The 27,996-nt window shown below is 42.5% G+C and overlaps 1 protein-coding gene across 1 annotated transcript in view; it reads right to left on the bottom strand.

Annotated features, from left to right (window-relative positions):
• Window positions 1-27,996, bottom strand: part of CMYA5 (cardiomyopathy associated 5) — a 197,841-nt gene that overhangs the window by 80,007 nt on the left and 89,838 nt on the right. Inside the window, exons 14-15 of the mRNA XM_074360286.1 lie at window positions 18,739-18,780; window positions 16,792-16,949 (exon numbers count right to left, since the gene is read on the bottom strand). The gene's annotated coding sequence lies outside the window, so the exon portion shown is untranslated. The remainder of the gene's footprint in view (window positions 1-16,791; window positions 16,950-18,738; window positions 18,781-27,996) is intronic.

Genomic DNA, 27,996 nt, shown 5'->3' with positions numbered 1-27,996 from the left:
CCTCTAGGAGGAAATATTTCACCCTTTCAGGAAGCCCCAAGCCACATGGACATTAATTAGAACAGGAATGAAAGAGGATCAGATTCTGCTGCGGTTGTAGGGACCCCAGGCGGGCTAACAGAGGAGCCGTGGTCTCCATAAGGAGATGAGAAATTTACTCCCAGTAAACCTGACCTTTGTCTTCCCCTTTGGCTAAATGTCCCTAGTATCTGATCCAGCCCCCCCGCGGGGGCCATAACTCTTTCACAGCAGATGCTGTTGGCCAGCCTTAGGAAATCAGGCGGCTGCCCTCCAGCCTGCAGGTGGAAAGGTCACCGGGCGCGTTGGCCCAGGGCAGGCTTCTGGCTCCGGGAAGAGCTAAGTTCAGAGCCGGCCTTTTGGGGAAGCCACCAGCCTTGTTCAGGCCAGATCGCCAAACTTTAGGTCCCCATCTTGTGACCTTGTCACAATAAGGTCACCTCTCTGGGCCTTTGCTGCTTCTTGTACATAAGGTAGGGATCAGACCAGATATGTATCCTCACGCCTTTATTAGCAGTGACACCCATTTTATAGACTAAATACTACAAGATACCCCAGAACACATCAAACAAATTCATGTGGAGCTTCTTCAAGGTTGGTGTAATGTGATGGAAAGGAGTTTCATCATTCACATTCCAGTGCTGTCACTTAGTATTTATGCCCTTGAACGAGTTATCTATCTGTCAAGCCTTAGTGTTCTCATCCATAAAATGGGAATTATAATAATACCCACTGCATTGAGTGATTGTAAGAACTGAGGGGATAATGCATGGCGAGCACTCGGTATACTAGGGCTGGATAAGCACCTGTGACTGCTATCTGTTATTCACCACTAACAGATTGTAGCCAGTGCGGAGTTTCATACATTCAATCCTTCCCCCTCATTCAACTGCATCCTTCTGCAGCTGTAAAGAAGCGGTGAGAGAACTCAGGGCTCTATGGAGCCCAGCCTGAAAACCCCTGGATAGATAGATGAGTGTTTGCCAGACTTTCTGAGATCATAATCTCCTGAGGAGTTTACCAGACACCCAGGTGTCTGGTTGTCACCGAACTCCAGCTGTGGTGAGAGTCCCACGGCATTGTGCTTCGCAGGTACACAAGGTACTTCTTATCTTCGAGCTCTCTGGGGCGACACCAGGAGAGGATCTCAACAGTCCCTTCAGCTCTAGTATGCCAGGATACCAACTCTTTCTCTGCTTCGATCAGGGCCAGGACCCCCATCCAGATAACCCTGTGGGCTCCAGGTCACCCCTACCATGCTGGTGGGGATGCGGCCGGTGCCAGGCTCTGACACGCCTGTGGGCGCAGCTGGGGCTCGCCCTCTCACTGACCTCCCGGACTCTGGCCTCTCAGTCTAAATCCATGGCCCTTGCCCATCCTCTCTGCCTCAGCTGACTTTCCTGGCTCTCACAAGTGCCTGCCCAGAACCAAGGTCTCTGCCTGATCTCCCCCTGGCCTGCTGTGTTCTGTTATTGCCAGTATCCTGGTGGGACAATTTCACGGATGAAATCAGAACGCATTAGAGTAAGAAATCTAAAGAGATGCTATTTTCTGCCTAATCTGTTTTCTCCCCATGGGTCAATTTGGCTGCACTTTTATTTTGAAATAAAAGAATCTAGAAACAAATGAGCAAACACCTTATTATTGAGAACCATCTGCAGAAAATCCCACTTAGCAACTCCAAGGTCAAAGCTTATCTGTTCTGCCTCATACACAAAACAGCCAGCGGGCAGGCAGGATGGGAAATCACAGGATCAGAAAAAAGTATGGGTAAAAGCAAGCATCTTCTTTTCAATTGAGTGTAAAAGTAAGAGTTCTCTCTGCCACCCAAAATCCTGAAACTAAGAACATTTGTGTATTTTACAGAAACAACAACGATCCTGTTGAGTTGGCTGGGGCGGTCAGGAAAAATCCACAGCAGCCCTGAGACTCATGCTTGGCTCTTTCCTTCTCTTTGATCCCAGATTTTCATTTTTTTTTAAAGTGCCATCTGTTCTTCCTATAACTTTCATGTTGGAGAGAAATAATTTCAATTCTTGAAATTATGTATTTTCTTTCTTTCCCTCAGTCTGGTTCCCTCTTTCAGCATAGGTGAAGGTGAGAGAGGGAGTCAGAACTGAGTTTCTATTAACACCGTGTGTGACTAACTCCCACCAGGAAAGGACGAGCCCTGTGATGCCAGGCTAGTAAGCAGTGTTACAAGTAGACACACAGTAGGATTTGTTCAGGTTGCCTACAGACCTTTGCATGATAATGGAAACGTTCTATATCTGCCTTGCTCAGTAGAGTAGCCACTAGCCACACCTGGCTTGTGAGCTCTTAAAATGTGGCTCATGCAAGTAAGGAACTAAATTTTTACATTTATTTCACTTAAATTAATTTAAATCTAAAGTTAAGTATTTTTATTGACGTATAGTTGGTTTACAACGTTGTGTTAATTTCTGCTGTACAGCATAGTGATTTAGTTATACATGTATATATATTCCTTTTCATATTCTTTTTCCTCATAGTCTATTACAAGGTATTGAATATAGTTCCCTGTGCTATACAGTAGAACCTCGTTCATCTGTTTTATATATAGTAGTTAGTATTTAGATATATGACACAGTTTAGGGGATTTGTTGTGTGTGTGTGTGTGTGTGTGTGTGTGTTAGGGGAGACTTTAGGGAAGGTAAGCATAGCTAGGATCCTGCAGCAGCAGGCTTTGAGCCCGCCTGCCTCCTCCCTTGGTCTTTTCTTGGTCTATGGCTCCCTCCATGCACCACCACTAATGGCCCAAACATCTCATGAATCAGGGTCCTCCAGCGTAGGGCCACATAACTTTTTTTTTTCTTTTCTTCAATGATTGTAGTTTCCAGCTACTGTTGTCATTATGTGGGCTCTCCTGATATAACTCTACTCTTTAAGATTTCTAGCATAAAAATTAGTTTCATCTAGGAGGCTAACTCCAATCCACACCCTTAAGTACTTTTGTGAGAAGGAATGTGAGGTCAAGCCTGTTCAGCCCAGAGAGCACAGCAGAAGCCATTAGAAATGTCTGCCGTGGCTGCAGGCACTGGGGAGATGGTGGAACTGCTTCTCGTGTCTGCCAGCCTCACAGTCAAGCCTTGTTGTTGCTTTGCTTCATAAACTAGTGAACCAATCAACTTGCACACATCCAGTACATTCTGTAAAGGTGCTGTCAGGCCGATGCAATTTGATTTCTTTTACAACCGACAGCCTCTTGTTTTCTTTCTCTCTCTCTCTTTCCCCGCTAATGCTTGCCTACCTTTCCAACCCACCATTGTACCTCCAACCCCAATACCTGTGACACTTTAAAGTCTCTTGGCAAGACACTACTAAAATACATAAATAATTCATATAAAGTTAATCTGTTCTTTAAAAAGACACAACTAGGCGAGCCAGGTTGAATTAAGGGAAGGAAACCAACCCTTCCCACAAGTCTGCCATTCTGGGCTAAAAGAAAAAGCCGGTGGGGAGAGTATAGTTCAGTGGTAGAGTGCATGCCTAGCATACACAAGGTCCTGGACTAGATCCCAGCATCTCCATCAATAAATAAATAAGTAAGTACACCTAATTACTTCCCTCTCAACAAAAAAATTAAAAAAAAAAAAAAAACCCAAAGCCATTGACTCCTGGTTTTCTCCGACTCAGGATTGTATAGGGCTCTTTTACAGTCCTGGGTCATCGATGATGTCACCTAATTCCCATAACCAACATGAAAAGGGCAGGTCCCACGCTACAGATGAAGAAACAAGAGGTCCAGGGTGGACAAATGCCTGGCTGATAGTCACGGGGTAATTTTCTGCTGGAAGCAGGGACCCCAGACTGAGACTGAGGGGGACCTGGGCATTCCTAGGTGGGATGGTATGAGCTGCTGTGGGCATACCCTCTCCTCCCCTCCAAAATATGAATAACTTGGAGGTGCATTGATTAGGCTATTATTGGGTTCTAGGACTTCTCTGTTTCCAGCAGGCTACAGAGGCTTGGAGAAACCAAGTTATACAATAATAAACAGAAACATGAAAGTCTAAGTTAATTTCAAAATGTGATCCGACAGCAGAGGATCCTACCTGCTCAGGCAGTGCGGTCAGAGCTGCAGTAGAAGCTGAGGCAGAAGGAAGGCAGTGTAGGAAGTAAAACAGAGCCCAGCACTTTTAGTAAATGCTCACTTGTTTGCAGAAATAATATCTTCAAAGAGAAGGGAATAAAAAAAAAAAAAAAAACACTTGGTTGTCTTAGTAGTGGGCCAAAAAGAGATCCTGGAGGAGCAAGTATGGCTATCGGACTGATGAAAAGTAGGGCACAGCTATGAAAACTAGCCTGGGCTCTGCCTCATGCCCTTCGGGTGCACAGCAAGGCCGGGAAGTCTGGCCTCCTGCTTCCGGGGAGCCTTGCAGGCCTCTGAACACAGGCGCCTCAGCAAATATGTGCTAGCTGATTACCTAATTTTAAACTCTCATGCATGTACATTTTTCAAGGAAATTTGGCAAGGGAAACCAAGTAACTATTTTTGGTTTCGCTTTAGGTTACACTTTATCCTGCACAATTTTGAGCCAATACAGTGAGAATATATCATTACATACGGGGTAGTTTTAGCAACTTTGCAGGAGATGAACTTCCTGCCACTGGTATTTATGTTCTGATGCAGAAGACATCAAAAGGAGGTGTTAGTGAACAGCTCACAGTTCTAGACGTTTTAACGTCAATCTGTATTTGATTTTATTTTCACCCATTTCCATGTCTCCTCTTCCTGTGAGAGTATGGCCGGGGACGAGGGGGCACAGCTCAGCAAGATCTAGGGCTGTGAGTCCTGACCACAGCTGAAGTAGCTTTGAAAAATTCCTTTCCATCACGCCTCTCGTATAGGGAGGGTGAACTAAGGAGTAAGGAGAAATACTGTCAGGGTCAGACCAAGCCAAGCCTGCTGGGGACTGTGTAGGACAAGGAGGGGAAGAGGAGCTCGACTTTCCACCATCTGGCTCTTCACCCCCCAATAAATGGCACCCCTTGAAGTGGAGGCCACTGCCGGGGAGAAGGGGAGAAGCAGAGAAGCAGGAATAGCGTCCGGAACCCATTGCCTGATCTGTTTCCTCCTCACCCTCTTTTTCTTTCACCCAACTCAAAATTTTAAAACTCTTCATTTTCACTTTATCCTACATATTAAAAATTTTTTCTATAGTGTTTACAAATCCCATGTTATCGTTAGCTTCACTTACTAACATGTTTTTAAGTTCTCACCTCATTGTTTTTGGGTTTTATTTTAATAACATATCACTTCTTTTTTCATGTTTTTAATCTCCTATTGGAGTTCAGCCATTTATCCTATTTTAAACCTCATCTAGCTTCTCTTTTGAAAAAAACTCTTAATATTCTTTTATTAGAATGGTAACTTTTCTTCCAACTTCCTAGATACAAACTTTCTTAAATATTATTTTTTGAATTTGAAGATTTTTATTCCTCTCATTTTAAAACTCAGTTTACTTTAGTTATTTTTTCTTCCTTTATTTAGTTTGAAATTTCAAAGTGCTTATTTTAAAAATTATTTTGAGATAACTTTTTGTGTTTAAAATGTTTGATTTTAAGCCCATCTTAATATTTTAGTCTTCTTTTACTTAGGAAATTAAATCTTCAGGAAGTGATAACCTTTCTGTTCTTCATATATATATTATTTTCCATGATTTGTTTACCAAATGGTGAGCAGAAGTGTAGCCCCTGGAGTGTTCAGAGTAGGAAACACCCCATAGACAGGTTGGAGGTCACTTTCCCTCCTGCTGCCCCTGTAGGCTCCCCTATCTTCTCTTAGCAGAGACACCACCCCAGTTAAGTGCTGTTTGACAAAAACCATCTCCTCATCTGGCTGGAGAGATCTAAGAGTTAAAGCCCACCCTGCCCCCAGGCAGGAAACCTCATGGTACAGATGGAGCCTTAGGAAAAATAACCCCGTGGACTCCCTTTCTGTCTCTCCTGTGCTCTGAGGATCTTTGGGGCCTGGCTAAGATCTGTGCGTCTGAGTCTAAGCTTCCCCATTCTTCTCTGCTCTGCCACGGGGAACAGGATGCCACTGAGGGGAGATTAATGAAGATTTGTGGGCCCAGGATGCCCGGCTCAACTCTCAGAGCCCCTCTGGAGTGATGAGAGCCGATTCTATGCAGTGTGCCTCCGGATCTCCTTTGAGTCCCTTTGGAGAAACCCCCAAGGGGGCTGTCTTCTTGAAGATGGCATCTGCCTCACTGCCACATACTCCAGCGCTCTGCACTCCTGCCTATTTAGAGAAGGGTATCTTCCGTACACCTTTCCTGACACAGAGACTGGCTGTTCCAACTGCCTTTCTCGCTGGTCCACATCCACTATCCCCTTGGGAATGTTCCACTGGCTCCGTTACCCCGGTGCAGACAACATGGTTCAGAAAGCCTGTGAGCCCCTTAATTCTAGAAAGTGTCTAAACAAAAATTGTTGTAGCTCAGAGGAACTTGGCCTGCCAGATCTTGTGAGCCAGCCTACCAGGAAAAGCCCAACCAAATTCCACTCTGAAAAGCTTGACCTAAAGCCCAGTGTTACCTGAGTGTCAAATAAGAGACACCCCCGAGGAGAAGCAGGTAAAGAAGCAGGTGAGATTTGGGCATATTTAGGCACAAATTTAGGCCTTGGAATTATCTACTTAACCTGGGTAAAAATCTTCCCGTTGAGGAATGTTCATAGGATCCACTTTGTTTGGGTACATTCTTCTCTGGGGAACCAAGAGCTGAAAAAGGTTTTTTCCCAGGAAACATGCCAGGTTTGCATTCACCACAGTCCAATCTGCTTCTTCCTGTAGTTCTGTACCCAGAAAAGTCTCCTGCCTGTACCCAAGGAATGAGCAGATGGGTCGGGGTGGGGTGGGGATCCGTGGAACTGTTGCCATAAAAAGCTCTCAACAGAAATAACACCTTGTCCTTTCTGCAGCACTTAATACTGCCCTCCCCGGGGCTGATGCTCATGAAAATGTGTTGCATGGCATCGAACCCAGGCCACAGGCTTCCCTTGCTGCCTCAGGGATGGCTAGATGGAGACCACCCCATCAGTCGTGCTTCCTCACGGAGGAAGTTCAAGGTTCCTCCAGTCTGAGTCCTGGGGTAGAGAGAGGTACAGGGAGGAGCCTCAACCAGCGGCATGCTACAGCTTCGAGACAGCATTCAATTTGTCAGCTCCCTGGGCAGTGCTTGGCCATGGTGCCACCTTGCCACCACAGCCTTGAGTGTGGACAGAGGGGAAAGGAGCTGGGGATGCCCAAGGCCACTCAGGGTGCTTCTCTTCCCCATCATCAGCCTAAGGGGCAAAGTATTGTTCTCCTCCTCCCAGGAGACTCTGGGCTGGACTGAGAGGGAGGGAGGAAGAGAGGGAGGACAAGGAGTTGCAAGATAGGTATTGAAGACAGACAATCTTCAAATTCAGAAAAAGACTACCCACCTGATAACAGTGTCCTGTAATATTCAATGCTACTGACTGTGCTGAAAGAGGGTTGCTCATTTTGAAGGACAATATAGTCACATGAAACCAGCACTTTAAAAAAAGTTAATATCCTGAATTTGAGGACCAACCCTTCGAGGGGTGAAAAATCATATTTGAACCAAAGACTTAGATACAAGGAAGTTTATCACAGCATTATCTACAATCCAAAACCACCACCAACAACAAAGCAAAAACAAACCAAAAAAAAACCAAAAAACAAAAAAAAAAAAACACAAAAAACCCCACAACTTAAATGCCAAGGGGCAGTACATTCAGATGGTGGACCATTTTTCAATCATTATACATCAGATTTTCACTACCTATTGACACAGCGAGATGCTCTAGTATAATCCCTATCTTTGAAAAAATGATCAAAATTTGCCAAATTTCCTCATTTCTAAGATACTAACAACTGAACAAGGTACCAGAGGCTTAACAAAAGTCTTTTAAGGAACATTAGAAAGCGAGCAATATGTGCCTTAGAACAGAAGAAATGTAGTACCTCTTTGGCATTACTAGTGACTTTTATTTTCTTCTTTATACTTTTTTGTATTTTCCAAATCTTTAACAGTGAACATAATTGGCTTGTAGGATTGCTGGGATCTGTGTCTGTTTCCTGCTGAATGAAGGCAAGTACCACTGCGGTTTCTCCCTGCCCCTGATGCCCTCCGCTCAGGGAGGCTGACGGAATCACCAGATTGGTGGATTTAGAGGTGACGTTGGACTTTCCCAGCTCGTGCCACTCCCTGTTCTTCAGGAAGCCCACCTACCAGCCCAGAGCACATCCTCTAGATTGCCCAGCTCATGGGAGGAAGGTTGGAGGGGCTATCATTTGGGGGGTTTAGTTCAGCTCTGGGATTCAGTATTAGGAAGCCCACTTGCCTGCTGATATAGTCCGATTTTCTAATATCAACTTTATCAGTGAACTGGTCATAATTGGTTTCCCAAGTGCCTACTTTTTTGTCTTATTTCTCAGTTCAAAACACAGGCATGGAAGAGGGGTGCTCTACTGAACCCTCTCAAAGCCTCTAACAAATAGGTTAAATATCATAGTCAGAAAAGAATCACTGCACAGAGAAAAAACCTAGTTAAGCATAGCCAAGCCCCCTGGGGAATGATGCTTCCCACACAGTGAGCTCTGTGTAGGGTCTGGGGAGGGGACAGGGACCAGGGCATTCAGGACGGGCCTCTATGGAGACCAGAGAGCCAGTGGGAACCCTAGGTCAGAGCTGTCTTCTCTCTCCTCTTTGTGCTTCAGCATCTCAGTTACAAGATGCCACTGAGAGAAGAATCTGCTTCTCCTCTGCTTGCAGCATCTCTTGGTTGCTAAGCAGATCCCTTGGGTAACTATGTGGGCATAAAACCTTTGCAGAACTGCCAGGAATCTGCTTCATCCAATTGTCAAAATGAAAAATGAAATCATTCCTCTCACCTGTCACTACTTTGCACAAAGCTTCCATTATTGAATGGTGATGGCCCAGAATGTTATTCTCACCTACTTGCAGGAATATAAATGAGTTTTGCATATTTTACCCCCAAGAGAGTGGGAGGGGAGGAAGAGGGTGCTGGGATCTCTCAAGATGATACTCTTGTGAGTCAATGATCGGGAAGAAGCAGGTGGAACAAATCAGCAGTGTCTTCTGCCCTTGAAAAAATGGTGCTTCAGGCAGGTGAAGACTTCCTGACTCAGAGCAGGCTCAGAGATGTCTGTGAACCCCTCTGATGACTTCCTGAACTGGATAACCTGTGATCACCTCCTTAATTAGAGTCAGAATCTCTGAAGGTGAGGCCAAGAAACGTCTACGTTTTAAAGAAACTCCTTAGATGATTCTTCTGTGCACGTTAAAGTTTGAAAACCACTGCTTTCTCTAACATAGATATGTATACAAACAAGTGCATTAAGATATCATAGGTGTTACGATAAAAGTATGTCCAGGAAGGAATGAGACAATCTCAGCAGGATGGTGCATTTTAATTGCATGTAAGGAAAATGCTGCTTTCAGTCTTGGAAAATGAGTAGAGGTTGTCCAGGAAGAGGAGGAAGGGGAGAAGGACATCTTAGGCAGAGGAGAACTGCTAGCAAAGATACAGCCACCGGAAGTTGGCCTGATGAGCTACGAGTAATAAGAGCTTGAGCACACCATGTTAGGAGGGGAACCACAAATCAGGGGACAAGGGGAGGGAGGACCTAGAGGTTAAGAAGTCTCGAATCCAACCTGTGGTCCATGAGTTGTACCGAGAGCAGCATGATCAGATTTGCGTTTTAGAAAGGTCGCTCTGAGAGCTGCCGCAGAAGGTGGGTTGGAAGGAGCAAGACAGGAGGTGGAGGACCCACCAGAGGCTGTCCTCGCAGCCCAAGCTGGGCCCCGGCTGGTATGAGGGTGGCGGAAATGAAGTCCCTTGTCTTCCTTGGCCCTGATCCACTCAGCCGCCAGGTATATAGCACTAAACTTGAACCACAACACTGTTCAGATATCCTACCGTCTTTATTGAAATGATCAAGAAGTATGGAACTATTGCTTAAGCATCAAATATGATGGTGACACATCTCTCCAAATACTTAAAAATAAAATTTTAAATCATCTCATGAAACAAGCTGTGGTTCTTGGGCAAGTCAATTAATCTGGTGCTTCTTAAACCAGGACATGATGGTGCTAAGTGTTACAAAAAGCCCCACGATAAAAAGAGTGTATCTTCTAGTAGTATACAGCTTCTTTGAAGATCAGGGGGCACTGTTTTGTATTAGTTCAAATGCAAACATATTCTACTGTCACGGGCCAGTCTGGACTCTGACGGCTCTTTCTTCTCGGCTGTTAGCCCATCTGTAAAATGCACGGTTTGGTTTCCGTGACCTCTAAAGTCTTTTCACACTCCAATGTGCAATGATTTTTTTTTTCCTAACTAGTTGACATCCTCATCTTTTCCCTCTAGATCTCAGAGAGAGGTCATTTTCCCTATTTCTGTAAGGTCACCTTCTTTAATTCATATTCCGGCTGTTGGCAGCTCTTCACCCAGTTCTCAGATCCCTTTAAGCATGAGGTGGGGCCTCTCACCCTCCGCCCCTGCAGCGCTCGCTCAGCCAGAGTTTCTTCTGTTCTCCCTCCATCCATCTTTTCTAGTTTGTCACCTTCCTCATCCTTAATTTTAAAAAGGAAGAGTGAGGGAGGCAATAAAGACAGAGTAGCCCTTTCTTCTGGGAAGGGAGACTTCCATCCTCCATTTGACTTTTCCCTCAATTACTGCTGGTTTGACAGTTTTTTTCTTTTATTCTGAGAAGTCCTCATTTTGAGTTTGAATTATTTTGCATTCAGTGACTTTTCAGCTTTTGATTTAACCTTTAACCACTTTGCCTGTCAGCCTCCCATCCTTTTCCTCCAAAATGCTGTAGGAGCGCAGAAAGGAGTCCTCCCCGCTTAAAGTCATAACATCACTTAGAGTGGAATTTTGCTGAAACTTGAACCAAAATTTGATTGGTTTCATCAAGCAAGGAGGCAGCGATATAAGCCTGATGTTGCTAAGTGAGTTCATGATCTGCATTTTTCCCAACTTCTGATGAAATCAATATACACACACGTACATGCACACATACACGCATTCCTAAAAACTGTATGTTTAGGGATTTGGCTGGAGATTGGAAAATTCTGCCATGAATGGAACACTGGTTTAAGACAGGAAACAAAGGATAGGGATAAGTAAATTGATCTCTCAATGGAAAAGGAACCACGGTGGAGTTTCTAGGAATCATTGCAAGAGAATTCTTATTTAAATTTTAAAAATTAAATGTAGAGTAAGAAACACTCATGAAACCTCCAGTTTTTGGAAGTCTTTTCAGGTTACTAAATGGTAATCTGATCAGGGCAAACCACAGAATGGTGTCTCAATGATAGGCGAATGGGCAAGAACCTGGAGAAAAGTGCAGTGTGGAAAAGTATTCCGTTACATATTTAGGGAGGAAGAATTAAAATTATACTTATAAAATAATAATATCTGAATTTTCTACTACATCCCACTAAGTATACAACATCGTAAGGAAATGCAAATTAAAGCCACAATGAGATAACTCAGTACATGCACTACCCTAGTCAAAGTGGAACCTAGGAGTCATCGTAAGTTTATTAAAGAAATTAACCTGCTTCAATTGCTGGGGCCAAAGCTAGAATGAATGGTTTTGTATATTCAATGAGGATGTTGGAAGCCGAAGTGTGCGCACAATAATGACAATACCAGTAAGGGGGAGACAAGCTGCTCTTTATATGCCTCCTCATGTGCCAAGCACAGATAGATGCCAAAGAAAGCACACTAGGAACTGAAACAATGGGATTAAAAAACACCAATTATTTGAAGTTTCTGGATAGGGGAGAAAAACAGAAAAACCAAGACTTCTGGGTTTAGAGAGAAAGGCTAAATGGAGTTTGGTTAAAGTTTGTAAAACTCTGATAGCACTAACTCCAACTAACTCCAGTTGATCTAATAGTATACTTACCAAGCAACCTTCCCACATGGGCTTGTTTATAGAAATAAAAGCATTGCTCCTGTAACACAACCGCTCCGGACGCTTGCCCTGTTCCAGCTTTGGGACTGACCAATTGCAGGAACAAGTTCAATCACTGATTTTTTTTCAGCGATGCTGCCCCATCATCTATAAAATGGGTGCAGTCTGAGAGGAGGAAATAGTTCTTTAAGTGCTTTGAACTCTTGAGAAGGAATGTGCCATATACATGCAGGTAGAACTTAATGTAATTTATCCTCCAAACAGGAGCACTTTTGAAAGCACTATTAATAATTAGGCTGGACAACAGGTATACATAGACCTATCATTCTGCACCATCATTGTGAGCTAGGGCATGGACTTCAAATGCTAGCTCAAAGTCCAGAAGAAACATTTCCATTAGCCCACTGCAAAGTCAGAAAAACGAGGGTCAGAAATAAAAGAGTTTTTTTTTCAATTGTGAAATATTTCATGTACACCAAGGAAAATTTGCAATTTACGTATAAAGTATAAAGAATAAAATAACAGATGAAGTCACCGTAAATTCCTTCCCAATCACAGTCCTCTCCCTCTTTGCTAGATTTTATCATTATCCTGAATTTGTTTATCATTATCTTGAATCTGTGTTTATCATTCCCTTGCTTTTCTTTATAGAATTACTAGATATGTATGTGTCTCTAAAAATATATTATTTAGTTTTGTAGGTTTTTTAAACATTATGTAAACGGAATAATCATTTGGTAGGTATTCTTACAGGATCATTTTTTTTTTTGGCCTAACATTTTATGCATCTGGAAAAATACAGCATCACTTCTGCAATATTCTTACCAAAAAAGAACCACCTGAATACAATCATAAGGAAACATCAAGGAGACCCAAATTGAGGAATATTCTACAAAATAACTTGCCCATAATTTTCCAAAAGGTCAAGATTATGAAAGCCAAGAAACGACTAAGAAATTGTTCTAGACTGATGAAGACTAAAGAGACATAACTAAATGCAATGTGAGATTCGGAACTGTATACTTTTGCTATAGAGGACATTTTGGGGACAATTAATGAAACTTGAACCGGGGTCTGAGAATTAGTTGATAGCAATGTATCAATACTAATTTTCTGATTTTGGTAGTTGTACCATGATTATACAGGTTATTGTTCTTACTTGTAGAAAGTATAAGTAAGAAATTTATAGGATCTAATCTTTTTTCTAGCAGATAGATAAATATCCCAGTACCATTTATTGAATAGGCCATCCTTTCCACACCGACATCATAGCTACTATACAAAAAATTAAAATCTGTTTACATTCAATTTGTATCATGATGGGGCCACCAGTCTCTGAATTGCTTCCCCCGGCCCCTCCCCTTCCTTATATTCCACGTGCCAACCATCAAGAAACCACTTGCTTTCTGTTTCTCACACACACACCAAGCCTATGAACCTGGGCTCCATTTTGGGAGGAGCAGCCCTGAGCCCTTGTCTTCTCCACACACCCGGGCTCCTGCCTGTAGCATTTTTAATTGTGATATCCCCATTGCTAGGTTCTGGGCCCCCTCCAGGGCATTCCGTGCTTGTAAATAAAACACCAGAGATTTCTTTTCTCGGCATCTTTGGAAAGCACGACTCCTTTGGAAAGAAGAAGCCCTCAGCTAAAATAGTGCTCACCGATGAGGGAAGCATGTGAGCAAGGAAAACAGATCATGAAGGCCTCTCCCACGTGGGAGCTGTTATGCCCCAGTGCACAAACGAGGTGCTTCCTTTTGGAGCCCTCTAACAGCCAAAGGCAGTGGCTCTCAAAGTGTGGTCTCCTGGTCAGCAGCAGCAGCACCACCTGGGAACGTCTTAAAAATGCATCTTCTCAGGACACACCCCTGACCCAACTGAATCAGAAACTTTAGGAAGCCCCAGTAATACTGATGCACTCAAGCCTGAGAACCACTAGCCTAAGGGACCTTCAGCCTGGGAATAGTCTCTTCCCCCAGCTCTTCGGGGTACAAAGATGTGCTCAAAGGTATAAACTTATTTTCTGCAGCAAAGCCCCCAGAAGTCATCTGTCCACACAAGCATTAAATGACTCATTGTAGACGTCCTATCTTTTGAGCCAAGCTCAGATTTCTAAGCACCTGCTGGGAACCTTCTCCACAGATATCTGCCTGGAACCTCAGACTCAGTGTTTCTTCTCCCTCAACCATTGTCAGCTCCTGTATACATGAATGGCATTACCATTCCCCAGCTTAGAAACTTTGATACGTTCTTCAAATCCTCCCTCATCCTCACTGTTCACATGCAGTTACCAAATCCTAGTGATTCTAAATCTCCAGTGTCTCTGCTTCTCCACGTCTAAGGACTTGCTAGGTGTACTGCTTTTTGCTAAGCATTTTACATGTTACTTTATTTAGTTCCCCCAACAAACTATGAAAGGCAATTCTATTACTATCATCCCCATGTTACAGAGAGGAAACTGAGGTTTAGAGAGATAGGGAAACTTCTCCAGAATCACCCAGCTGTATTTCAAAGGTAGTTCTTAAATTTATCTGAAACTGAAATCAAATTCTGGATTTAAACACCCATATCTCCTTTTCCTCAAAGGAGCTCTAAAATCATCATTACTCTCCTAGTGATAGTTTCTAACTGGTACCTGGCCTTGAATTAATCCTCAGTAATGCCTTTGGGAGTCTTCCTAGGAAGAGTATGCATTCCAACACTCTAAAATCCTCCATGGGATTTCACTGCCTAAAGAATAATTCTAAACCCCCTAGTTCTGAAGACCTCCTACTCCACACCCAGGCTCCACCTTCCTCCTTAAGCTTGCCTCCCACTCTGTTCCTCCAACCTAAATCACACACTGCACTTTGCATCTGTTATTGCTCAACTCCTTACCCAACCTGAAAGACCTTCAACCACCTGAGCAGCAGTGCCTACCACTCAGATTCTCCCACTGTTTCAAGAGATGGCAAATACAGGTCCCATCAGTGTGTAAGTTAAGGTGATAATTTTACAATAAAATTGAGAAGTAACTCCTTTGATGAGCACGTCGGGTACATTGTATTATTTTCCACAAATATTCCATACTACTCCCCAGGGGAGGATTATCATTTCCCGATACCGCTGACAGCAGACGTGGCCATATGACTGACTTTGGTGGCTAGAAATGGAGCAGAAGAACTCTGGATAACTTCCAAGCGGCAGTTTTAAGAGCTAATGGGTGGTTCACGTAACTCCTCCCCAGCAGGAAATAGCAATGTTCTAGTTAGAGCCTGCTGTATCCGCCTGCGCCCCGGAGTAAAGATAAGCTGGGACTGAGCCACACTCAACCCACAATGGACATTCAGCAAAAGCAAGAAATAAAACTTTGGCTTATAAGCTGCAGAGCTTTCCAGGGTTTTGTTGTTGAGGCACTATCTCGACTAAAGAAAGAGGGCTTTTTTTCCAATCTTCTTTGAATGGAACCAGTTAACCCTAGCCTGTATCCCTGACATCAGAAGCATTAGAACCTAGCCAACAGGGTGGGTGTGTTCTGTGTAATGAAAAGATGCCCCTCCCTGGGGCAAGTGCCTAGATACGACCTCAGGCTACCCAGACCACAATGTAGACCAGTAACCACTAGCCCACTCACCAGTGCCACAACCGGGAGATGACCACCATCTATGAAAATGTCCTAACAGAGGGGAGGGTGGAAGAAAGTGCTGCGTCTGTGCTCCCTGCTTCTAAGAGGCTTCTGCTTGAGAAGCCTCAGGGTCAAGAACTCAAAGCAGCTGGCTCAGGGGGCTCGCAGGTGGGAAGAAGTTGGTATGTATCCCTTCTTCAACCTGAGCCAGTACATCCCAGAGAGGTCAGGCACAGAATACTGAGCAAGATGAAAGCCAGGGGACCAAGAGGAACCCCACACACACCTGTCTTGGTTGATGAGGGCACACAGACTGGGGTGAAGCTCAAGATAGACTGGAAGACTCCTCCTGGCTTATGTGCTGGCTTCCTCAGGATGCCCACCGTGCTCCTCACCTCTGACCCAGATCTCCTCTGCACTTTCTGTAATAACTAACTCAGGGCTGCCTGTGACAACACTGGACTTGTTCCTGAAGGTCACTTCTGATGACACTTCCTCCACAAAGCCTCTCTTCTTCCGAATGTCAGCTTTCTCCTCATTCTGTAAAGTGGTGGGCACTGTGCCAGACTGACTGAATTCTACATCCCAGTGTCCACAGCAGTACCCTTGAGTAGTCACATTTATCACAATAGAGCAAGAACATCCCCCACACTCTCTCTTACTGTTTAAACCTAGCACTGAGTGACCAAAGCCAATTTAACAAAGAATTCCAAATGAAGCATGACATTAGCTTTAAGCTTAGTTGCTAAGAGATGACCTCTTTATAATTTCAAAATCCAAAACCTCATATTAACCTGCTTGGCTCAGTGTAAACTTTGTACCCTTAAGAGAGAGAATCAGTACCAAGACTCAAGCTTGTAATCAATAATTAGCAAGTGATGAATAAGAATAATTGTATGTTAATCACTTTTTAAAAGTATATATCTTCTGATTCTAAACAAGTTTAGGTCCCACAATGCTGTGAATACAGTAGCCTCGCCCCCCTTATCTGAGGGAAACACAGCCCAAGATCCCCAGTGGATGCCTGAACCGCAGACAGTGCTGAACCCTACGTATACCCTGCTTTTTCCTATACAGACATCCCTAAGGTAATATTCAGTTTACAAATTAGGCACAGTAGAATATCTGGCTTGCCAGCGTCACTGCTCTTGCACTTTGGGCCGTTATTAAGTAGAATAAATGTTACCTTGACTGTCGAGCTGCTCATTGTCACGGGAGGGATGGTTCAGGACGGGACTAGATTTCATCATACTATGCAGGACGGCACTCAGTTAAAAATTTATGGATTGCTTATTTCTGGAATTTTCCATTTAGTATTTTCAGACTGCAGTTGACCGTGGGTAACTGTAATGGAAGAGAGCAAAACCGAGGATAAGGGGGAGACCACTATATCCTTATCCCTAAACCACATACTTAAAAATGGTCAAGATTGTAAATATATATTATGTGCTTTTAAACCAGAATTTTGAAAAAGTTAAAGTCCAGTTAGATCTATACAATATGCTTGTAAGGTCTCAGCGCCTCTGAATCCCCATAGGTGACTGGGGTAAGCCAGGCTGTAAGGAACTGCTATAGGCTAGAACCATACTGTAACTAAATGCAGTTCTGGATTTGCTTCCCCTATGTATTTGCTCAGATCTCCTCAGTTACTCAACACAGCAAGGGTGCTCTAAGCCTCAGCCTGTGCATGAGGTCCCGGAGCTGCCGTAACAAATTAAAATAATGGAGATTTATTCTCTCACAGTCTAGAGGCCAGAAGTTTGAAATCAAGGTGTTGGCAGGACCATGCTTCTCCCTAAACCTCTAGGGGAGAATTTCTCCTTGCCTCTTCCTAGCTCCTGACGGTTGCTGGTTGCCAGCAATCCTTGGCGTTCCTTGACTTACAGATGCTCCACTCCAGCCTCTGCCTGCATCCTCACGTGGGCATCTTCCCTGGGAGTGACTCTCTTGTCTCCAAATCTCTCTCTCCACCCACTGGATTTAGGACCCACCCTATTCCAAAGACTCTATTCCCAAATAAGGTCGTGTTCATAGGTACCAGGCCTAGGACTTCAATATACTATTTTTGTGAGGCACAATTCAACCTACAATCGTCTGAAACTTCTTTTTTCCTTCAAGTTTCTTTGGCCAAGAGAAAAATCAGAGATTTTTAAAAGGGACATGATGAAGAAAGTAAGTACAAACAAACAACAGCGACAATAGCAACACAACGGAAAGTACAATACCATGAAAACGGAGATGCTTATTCAAAGACAGCCGAAGTCTGGCCACAGTCTGACTGGTCTGCCAGAGCACAGGAGGCTCCTCTGGGGACCCCTCCTCAGAGCATCCATTTCCATCTCTTTTAGGGCTCCATCCCTCACAGGCCTAGGTGCTTTCCTAGACCATCAGTGGTGGTGGGTGAGCCCCTCTTGGGAGGTACACACACCTCCTTGCCCCTCCAGGAACACACAAGCTGCCCTAATGCCTTCCTCAGTCAGAAAAGTAAGTTTCCTCCCCTGTGCTTGTAATTACTCCCCAAGGACCACTGTTTTAGATCCAGCACACGCCATACACGGCCCTTCCTCTGGGGCAGACTTCTCTGGGCGGGCTCAGGAGGCAACCGCAGACCGACAAGTGCTGGGGGACTGCAGTGCTGGCGCTGCGGCTTAGGTTCCAGCCAGCCCTTCTCAGCCTTTCAAATCTGCTCGCAGAGACCCTGCTCCCGAACCTTAACGGATACAGTTTTTTGACTTGGTTCTGAAGAATAAATCCCCGCCTTTGTGAAGGTAAGTCAGAGCCCTCCCACTAAGCCTTGCATCACCATGGCAACTGAAAGCTCCTTCACTAACTCAGAAGGTTCTCTTTTCTGAAACTCTGCAGAAATAGCCACCGTGGCATCTTTGGCTCAGTCTGCTCTGGCCAAAGAGAGATGACGACAATTACTCTGTAGTCTTTCTAAGTCTTTCATAATCCCCTTAGGTGGGACTTCCACCTCCCCCGACTCTGCTTGTCCTTTCCTCCATCTCTCCATGCCTTCCTCAGCTGTGAAGACAACACATGAACAGTTGTGGGGTGGAGTACTTAGGAGCAGTTTTCTACCACCATCTCCCCCTCTCCTCCACCAGTCAAGTCCTACATCCCTCCAAAGCACCTTATCATCTCCATTCCATTCCATTCCTGGGTCCTTCACAGCCTGTAGAAAAGAAAATGGCGACAGTGAAATAAAGGAAAAAAAGACTCTATGAATTGAAAAAGAAAGCAGGAATACTATGTTGAATATGAGATCTACCTGCCCCCATTACCTGCATTCTTAGCTGTGAGTACTAGAAATAAGCAGGCAGGCTTTTATGTTGACATCTTTTATTGTATTCCCAGACAACCAATCTCACATTAGGGCAAGTAATTTCCAATCTGCTGAGTTCTATTGTTATTAGGAAGGTAAATAGTAGAAAAAAATCAGTGAAGATTATAAGAGAAAAGTTAAATAAATATATTTGTATTTTGAAAGCAGTATTATCAGCTTCCCCACTGCAGAATTGTGGTACTTTAAAAGTGCATTCTCTACACATTTTTTCAGGTTGTGTTTAACTCTATGTTGATTTTGCAGTATCTATCCAAAGGCTTTAAAAATTTGTACATTTTAACCCTTAATTCCACTTCTAGGAACTTACTTAAAGAAAATAATGAGATGTATGTGCAAATATTTATGGACAAGGATATTCATTTTAGAATCATTTATAATAACCAAAAGTTAGAAGCAAATGTCCAGCATCCAAGTATTGGTTAAATAGATGATGCTGCATCATTATAACAGAATATTTAGCACATATGAAAAACTATATTCTTAATGAGTATTTACGGTATGAAGGAAAATATGTATACACACTCACATACATATACATACATCAGATGTGATTCTCTGGCTGCTGGTAACAAAAAAGAACAATTTGAAATGGCTTAAGCATTTGTGACAAAGGGGACATTGCAGTGCACTGGGGAAGGGATGATCTTTCATGAAAGGGACTTGATCAATTTTTTTTCCATGAGGGAAAAACTGCGTTTTGAATTCTACCTTACGCCATACACAAAAAAGTCTATATATATATATATATATACACACACATATAAAATACATATATATATTACATATATAATACATATGTGTGAATCTATACATACATATACGTATATATATGTAATCTAAATGTAAAAGCTAAAATAAAACAATAAAACTTTAAAAAAGAAACATATAAAAATATCTCCATAGGGGCAGGGTAGACAAAGCTTTCTTAAATTGAACACAAAAACTAACCATAAAGAAAAAAGATAAATTGAATTTTATTAAAATAAAAACTTCTGATTATCAAAAATCATTAAGAGAGTGAAAAATTAAGCTACAAAATGGGAGGGAAGATGTTTGCAAAATATATACCCAACAAAGAACTCATATTCAGAATACATACAGAAATTACGTAAACAAGTTCATACTATATAGCACAGGGAACTATATTCAATATCTTATAGTAACTTATGGTGAAAAAGAATATGAAAATGAGTATACGTGTGTTCATGTATGACTGAAGCATTATGCTGTACACCAGAAATTGACACAACATTGTAAACTGACTATACTTCAATAAAATATATATATATATCTACAAAAAAAAGAATACATACAGAAATTGAACAACAACAAAAGACAAACAACACAATAGAAAAGTGGGCAAAATGTCTGAACAGAAACTTAAAAAAAAGATGTCCAAATGGCCCATAAATCAATAAATACATACAAAAGTGTTCAACTTCTATAACCATCAGGGAAATGCAAATTTAAACCACAATGTGGTATCACTATATACTCAACAGAATGGTTAAAGAGAAATAGACAAATATTACCAAATGGTATCAAAGATATGAAACAACTGAAATGCTCACATAGTGCTGGTTGGAATGTAAACTAGAACTTAACTTTGGGAACACTTTGTCAGTATCTACTGAAGCTGAACATAGGCGAGCCACAGTCCAACAATTCTGTTCATAGGTATTTACCAACAGAAACTGTATACACATTTACTAAAAATAGGTACAAGAATGTTTATAGCAGTACCATTTGTAATAGCCCCAAACTGAAAACAATTCAAATGTCCACCAACAGCAGCATAAGCAAATAAATTGCAGTATATTTATAAGTTATACTACCATAAAGCAAAGAGAATGAACAAATGATGCTACACACAACAGCATGGATAAATCTCACAAATACAACGTTGAGCAGAAGAAGCCAGAAACAAACAAACAAAATACTGTGATTTCATTCTTAGGAAGTTGCAAACCACACAAAACCAATCTATGGTTACTTGCAGACACTGGTTACCTAAGGAAGTGGGAGCAACTGGGAATCACTTATTGTAACGTTCTTTTTCTTGATATACAAATATTACATAGCTACCCATGTATTAATAACATACATATCTATATGTATATCAGCTTTGAAAAAATTCATCATGCTGTAAACCTGTGGTGCGTTTTTCTGAATGTATGTTAAACTCAAAAGAAAGGCTAGTGGCTTAAAGGCATAAAGGTTTATTTAACTCAGGCCACAAAAAGTTTAGAGGTAGGCACTAGAGAGCTGGAACGTCGCCTCAACCATTTCGTTGAGGATCCAGGCTCCCATCTCGTGCTCCTTCATGCTCAGCATGTGAATTTCATCCTCAAGGTTGCAAGATGCCTGTGACACCTCTAGGCATTACATCTGCTATTGGGAAGGCAGAGGGCAAAAGGCCCAAAGCTAAAGAGCATACCAACTGGGTCTAGGTCTATGGTATCATGGATAGTGTTTATGTTAGTCATCATTTTCCATAGTTTCCAAAGTTCCACAGTGATATGTATTAAGGTTATTTTTAAAAAGCTCTGTTCACTGAATGGGAATAAAGCAAAATCATTTTCTGATTTTGAACTTCAAGCCCCACAGAGGTAACTCACAAGGTTTCCCATTGGGCTGAATAATTGGAGATGCATGTCTATGCCTATAGGGGCAAAAAAGTAGCCCTGAACTTAGTCTCGGGAGGGTGCAGAACAATGCACTGCTCCCTGATTCGCACGTTATACGGTGCCTGTAAAGACCTTGAGTGGGGGCCCATAAATGCTATTCTTTGGGAGCAGAGGTGTTTTTGACCTGAAATGACTTGGGGAAAATGGCAGCGTCCCACACAGCCAGGGTTTGGTGTGTAGGTGTCTGCCGCTGCTGTTCAACACTCAGATGCATATTTTATCCATTTTCTGGAGCTCTGCAGGGGAGAACTTAGCTCAGAATAATTAAGGAGAAATGCAAATCAAGAAATAAGCTTGGTTATAGTTTAATTCACTGAAAGAAGACAAAGTAAAAAGCAGTATAAATTATATTTCAACAGAGTTGATTTCCTGAAAAATACCATTGATCAACATTTTTTCTTAGGAAAATGACCTCTGAAATGCTTGTGTTTTAAACGAGTCAAATTTATTCACCTTATCTGAGTGATCACTCTTGACCCTGAGGCTTCAACCCTTCACTCACCTCCAGTCACTGAGAAAACCTGGTGACCAGCAAATAAGCTCCATTTGGAGCTTCTGCTTCAAGGACCCAAATATTATCCTCCCCCTGACTTATAATGCAAAGACCATTTGGAGAGAGCTCTCAAATTTTCCAGTGGAGAGAAGTGGGAAGTTGACACATAGTAGTTTGGAATGGTGAGAAAAGAATAAAAAATCTCTATGATTTTCAGATTTGACTTTCAATGATATTTATTTACTGCTCAATTTGTATGAAGACCTAAGCTAAAACCTGGGGTATACAGAGAAAATCTTTCCCACCACAGGAGCCCTCCACAGCCGTGCCCTAGAGTCACCCCAACAGCCACTCCTCCCCCTACCCACTACACCCCCTATACTGACCTTTGAGTCCCTCTCAGGCATCAGACTGTTTCTCACCTCCTCACCTTTACTCTATGTCAGGAATACTCTTCTCTTCCCTCCTCCTGCCTCCATAACCCACTCCCCTCCATCTGGCCAACTTCCACTCAGCCATCAGGTCTCAGTGCAGACATTTCTTCTAAGAAAGGTCACTTAAGTCCTCCCAAGTTACCCTGCCTATGTTTTCATTTAGAACTTCCTTCCACTGCAGAAACTTAAAGGGCACAAGGAGACAAAAATAAAATGTCTTTTATAACTATATCTCAGGAGTCTTGCTTATTCAACATGCTAGTGACATAAAACTAACATGATTTGGTCACAGCGAACAGACATGTCCTCCCCCTGGTCTGTAACCTCATGATTCTTCTCCCTATATGCTGATCAGATACTTGCGCTCCCATCTGGGCTTCCCTGAAGGGAAGGATTGCACCTTACTCATCTTGGTTCCTAGCAGGAATCAGTAAGGTATCTCAACATAGTAGATGTTTAAAAAATATATTTTAATTGAATATAGTTAAATATGTTATATTGAATTGACTCTAAACAAAACTGGGCACCAAGCTTACTCCATGAGGGAGTTTCTATTCAGTCTTCCCAACTGGGTTTATAAAAACTGGTTCAAGGTCACAGTAAATGTGGAAACAGTATACACTTCCCCATGACAAATTCAAGAAAAACTCTAGGCCAAATAGTGAAGCTGGTGCCTTTAAAACCAAAGCATTTTTATAGACATGAAAACTTGGAAGTCAATTGAATATCTATCAATAATGGACTGGTTGCATAACCTAAGACTCATCCTTCCAGTGGACTACAGTTAAGCATCAAAGTAGTGACACAAATCAGTTTGTTAATGTGAGAAGATGTTCATGACATAGCTATAAGTAACAAAAGCAGATTATGTAATAGTGGTTTTATTTACATTGTTTTAAAGAGAGAGAGAGAGTGTGTGTGTATATATATATTCAAAAAAAAAAAAAAGAGAAGAGCCTGGGAGGAACACATACCAGATGTTAACATTGCTTTCCTGTAAGTGGTGAAATTAAGGATAATTTATCTTTTGTTCTAAGTACCTTTCCTGACTGCTTGCAATAAGTAAAACAGGAAAATATTAAACTTTCAGTGGAGATACAATGGCCATGGAAAACATAACTGCATGCCAAGGTGTGTGTAAGGACACTGTGCTATTCTGAGGGGTACGCCAGGCTCTTTGGTTGTAAGAAGTTCCTGCATTATAGCTGAAGTAATAACAGCTAAAGTTTTTGCTATTGTTATATGGCAGGCACTCTGCTAAGAATTTTACATACATTAATTCTTTCATTTACATGTCACAACAATGCTTCCCTGCTTTATTTTTCTTTATGGAACTCAACACCTTCTGATACTAAACAATTCACTTATTTACCTCCTTTATTGTATGCTATTCCTCTCGCTAGAATGTGAACTTCTTGAGGGCAGGGCTATTTGTTAGTTTTGATCAGCACTGGATCCCTAGAATGTATGACAATGCCTGGCATCTTAGTTATCACTCGAATGGATGAATGAACAGCCTTGTGCTGTAACAGCTGGTACTATTTCTGTGTTACACTGAAGACTCTGAAAGAGGCTACACAATTTGCCCAACGTCACACAGCTATGAAGGAGCAGAGTCATTGCTCTCTCAATCCAGAATCACCTGATGACCTGTGTTCTGATCACTCTAATCATTTACAACAAATCCTTGAATGAAAGTGTCCTCCCCTCCTACTACATGCAGTCAATCCATGGGAGAGACAGAGATGTCACATAACAAGTTCCAAGTATGGTTTACTTCTGACTATTAAGTAAGTAAGATCGTCACATAATAGATGATGTTCTATGATCTGCGATGGTCATCATAACAGGTATGATATTTTTTTCAGATCAAAAGCAGTTGGAATAGGGCCTAGAAATCTAATCAAGCATTCACTAAATAAAGAAGAAGAAAAAAAACGTAGAACCTAGAAAATGGACTTAAGGCATCTTTTCCTTTTTTTAAATTGTGAGTGTAAGCATTTGGACTGAACAGATAAAACCCCCAAAGGACAAGGATTTTCTCAGGGAAAAATTCTCACCCTGATGCAGGGAGAAAGTATAGCAAACCCAAATATTTGGGCCCAAGGCTGGTCATAGCAGTTTCATATACAGGCCATTAAGATCTACACATAACTTTCCTTGATCACCAAACAATCTTTTTACTGTCACCGGACTCCCCATGTGAAAATACGGCAGTTCACCTGAGCACGTTGGATTTGTGAGGTGAACAGATGCTGTAGTGTGTGCAGCTTAACCCTGACCATGGTGGGTGCCCACAGGTCTTGGAGTTCAGGGGCCTAGAAAGAGAATCCTCTGACTGGCAGGTATGTGCTCTCCAACCCCTTTGGCAATTTGATTTCTCACTATAGATTAAGCAATTAGCATTCTAAGTTATTAATGAGTCTTTTGTGGGCTTGATTAATGTAGGTGAGTCCCTGTGGACCTGATAAACTTTGAGAGCTCTTACGAATCCAGTTTCTAGATCTTCACTGGGAAAACCAGCCCTGAATCATAATGACAATTCTAACCTCCTTCCCCCATATACACACATGCCCACACATGCATACACTCACATGCCGCATACACACAGTCACACATGTGAAATACACACAACACACAGATGCACACACAAACACTCACACACACACACACACACATATACACACCTATGAGGCCTCGTTCGGCCAGGCAGCCTCCCTGGATAACATTATCATCTCATCTTCCCTGTAACTGCAAAATCACACAGCTGGAAAGATATGAAACATTTCTTTCACATACGCTTGTATTTCTCCGTCTTTAGTGGTTGCCAACTTTCCATCGAGGGTAAGATCAGTTCAACACAAAAGTCCACCCAGGTACAGCAGCAGATCCCCCCCGAAGTTCTGCCCGAGGATGGTCCTAAAGGCAACCAGTCATAGGGCTGCTCCCCTGGAAGCAGGAAGCGAACAGAGCCACAGGGCTCTGGGATGGAGCTGGGAGGGAGAAAACAGCTTTTCTTCTTTCCCACCTACACCAGGCCCCTTCTTCGCGGGAGCCAAGAGCTGGCAAAGGTCAGCCCAGGCGGCTTTTATAAAATACCGTGTTTAATACTGAAAAACATAATACCCAAACATGTGAAAGGGCAATTCTTTGAGACTAAAATTGCATTAATTCTCATGCCTGTTACTTCTTGTTAACTCACCCAGAATATAGCCTAAAATCCTTACTTGGCCTTTAGCACCATTATAAACTGGCCCCCAGTTACTATCTGTCTGCATCCATGACATTCTCTCCTTCCTGCTTGTTCTACTCCAGCCCTCAGCCTCCTCACTGTCCTCCTCCACACCCCTGTGCTGCTGCCTCAGGACCTCTACACTTGCTGCTGCTTCTTCGGGAGGGAACACTGTTCCTCTGCAGACATCCACATGTCTGTCCTGTTCCCTGGCTTCATTTAGGTCTTTATTCAGATATCATCTTACCAGAGACACTTTCCCCTAGTTCCTACCTCTTCCTCCTCTTCATTCTCTTATCTAGATTTATTAATTTTTTCCTGGTTCTTATTCCCCATTGGCATACTGTGTATGTGTTTATTGCCTATCTTCCTCCACTAGAATATCCGCTCCTTGTAAGCAGGGCTTTTGTCTGATTTGAGGACTGCCATTTCCCCAGGGCCTAGAATAGTGCTCAGTCCAGAGTAAGACCTCACTAAATGAGTGCTGAATGAATGAATGGTGTGTTTCCTTCCCCATTTTCCTAATTATTTCACCCCTGTCTCTGAAGTTACAAAATCCTCAAATAACATGTTGACTCTAGAAGGGTGTCATTCTCCCTGAAGTGCCTCGCATGCAGGAGAGTCCCCTGCTGAGACAGGGCAGCCCAACATGAAGCCTGGGAGCTTGGGTCTAGTTGAGAAACAATTTTCCTTCATTAGCTAGTTGTACAGAAATGCATGAAAGGGAAGATATTAAGGGGATTCTAAAACCATTCTAAGGGGTAATGGCCAGTCATCTTTGGAAGAAAAATGTTCTTTGGTTTAGGGAATTGCTTTTAACAGGCCTTTTAGGTCTACAAAGAAAGGCCTAAAGTCTGGGCAGGGCAGAAGAGGCTGAGATAGGAGGGCATAATTTTGCTCTCATTCTATTATAAAAGATGTCTATATTGGTAAGAGAGGTGTTTGTATTTTGATGTTTTCTAGTTCTGCTGGCTGATTGAAAAAACAAAGACTGAGCAGAAGTTAGAAACTTCTATCTTCTTCTAAAGAGTAAAGTAGAATGGCAGGGTTAGTCTGTTCAGCATGTCTGGACGACGGGGCTGAAGAAGAAATCAGAAGGGGCTCCTGGCAAATGGGATGCTTCACATTCAGTTTTATTTTTGCCTCATGATCTATGAAGAAATTTCCCTCATTAACCCCAAGTCTTCAACAAAAATCTGTGTTAACTGCTACCAGTGTCAGCCTTGTGTTAGCACTGCCTTAAGGAATCAATGGAGACTCTGTCAATGTTTTCAGACAGTTAAGGTCAAATGGGGCTGGGGAAGCATGAAGAAGCAGTGGTGAGGTGGCTAGAGGTGGTGGAGAATTTGGAAGCAGGAGGGCAGAGATGTCAACCAAGAGCATGTAATCATTTAGAGAAATTCTTAGAAGTTTGGCATAGGAATCAAAATTTCTTGCCATCAGTAGTACATCAGTATTTGGATAGTAAAGGAAAAGGTGACTCAGAAAGAATGGAAGACTTAGGGACTTTGGGGGTCCCTGAAGTGAATTCTGCATCACAGAATTCAGACTGGAACCTCAGTGGTTATCTCCTTTTAAAACTTTATTTAACCATAGAAAACTTTTCATCAAATAAATTATTATGTGGAACCCAATGTGTCAAACAATCAAAACTGAGCTGATGTGAGGGAAGGGATAGGGGTTTGAATTTATGCCCACTGGCTTTCCCATTGGATCTCATGTTGGCCCTCAGGCACATCTATGAAATCCCAGTGCCCGAGGAGCACAGTTTAGAAACCAGTGGTCTGGACTCAAAGCAAGAAAGCTCTTTAATATTCCAGACGGTTGACCCTTCAGCTTGACTGTGAAAGCTTATTACCTGCTAAGCAGCATGTCTCTCAGTCAACTGTCACTGTGGAGTGTTCTCCTTTCTCTTGAACCCAAATCCTCAACCCCGGACTTACACTCACCAGTCCTGGTGTAAAAATCAAAATAAGCCCAATTCTTCCCATAGAAAAGCCTTTCAAATCTTTGAAGACCTCTTATACCCTTCTGTAACTTGTCTTTGTTCCAAGTTAAACATTCTCAACCCTCCAGCTATTCTCAAGCTGTTCTTACAGTTCACATACTATTTGGACGTCTAAAATTACTGATATCAATCAGAAAAAACAGACTCAGCACAGACAGAGAGTTCAGTTAAGACCAAAACAGGGACACATA

Source organism: Camelus bactrianus, chromosome 3 (genome assembly GCF_048773025.1).
Source record: "Camelus bactrianus isolate YW-2024 breed Bactrian camel chromosome 3, ASM4877302v1, whole genome shotgun sequence".
Taxonomy (NCBI): domain Eukaryota; kingdom Metazoa; phylum Chordata; class Mammalia; order Artiodactyla; family Camelidae; genus Camelus; species Camelus bactrianus.
This window is presented reverse-complemented; position numbering and strand designations above follow the sequence as displayed.